The sequence below is a fragment of the Euprymna scolopes genome, chromosome 14 (assembly GCF_053919585.1).
Source record: "Euprymna scolopes isolate OS-2025 chromosome 14, ASM5391958v1, whole genome shotgun sequence".
Lineage (NCBI taxonomy): Eukaryota > Metazoa > Mollusca > Cephalopoda > Sepiida > Sepiolidae > Euprymna > Euprymna scolopes.
In genome coordinates, this window is record NC_136495.1 from 132354259 (window position 1) to 132355247 (window position 989).

Consider the following 989-nt stretch of genomic DNA (forward strand, 5'->3'; position numbering starts at 1 on the left):
CAATTATCTCTATAACTAGGGGGTAAATACGGCATAATTAGTTTATGTAGGTTTTTTGCGAGTTTGTGAATGAGGGTAGGAATGTGCAATATATAGAACTTTTACGTTTCGTGTATGTAGCCTAGTCTGTATTCGCCTATAATTCCGTCTAGTTTAATAGATTCGATGTGTGCATTGTTAGTTCTGATTAAGTTATTAATATTTATTTTGAGATGTGCAGTAGGATTTCTACGTATATTCTTTTTAATATTTAGATGTGTCGGATAAAATTTCTTCTAATTTAGTATTATATTGTTCGCTGGGTATTATGGTGAATATATTAGATTTATCGGTGCGTTTAATGGTTATGTCTGGATATTTTTTGTTCAATAGCGACTGCTTGTAGATTATTAGTAAGTAGTTGTGCTTTATGAGTAAAGCTTGGGTTTTTTTATAGATTCAGCATTAAGGATATCGCGAATGTTCGGATGCACTTTGCTTATGTTTTTATCTAATAATTTTATAACGTTTTGGTATAGATATTCTATTAAAAAATTGGACGAGGGGCTGTGTTAAATTTCTTCTGGAAATAAAAATTGGGATCAAATTTTAGGAGTTAATTTATGGGAACTTAGTTGTATTTTAGCTAAATTGATGTACGATGTTAGAGGATTAGGGAGATTCGTTTTTTTTTCCTTTGTGTAATCTATTTAGTTTCTTTAGAATAATTTGTTTGTGTTTAATTTAATGTTGTGTGCGAAGTTTTAAAAGCCATTCTTGGATTTGGTGATAGTGTTTAACTGTAGTCTCACAATGCAATGAAGTTTCCAGCCACGATTATGGTCTTTGGTGTGGTTTCAAATTCAGGCCGCATCATGCCACATCATATCTTGGAAATTGGCTTAAAAGTCAACACACAATTGTACCTGAGTGTGCTGAAGAGTGTGGTGATCTCCTGGTGCAATCAGGTGGCTGCTGGAAGAATCTGGGTGTGGCTGCAGAATTTGGCG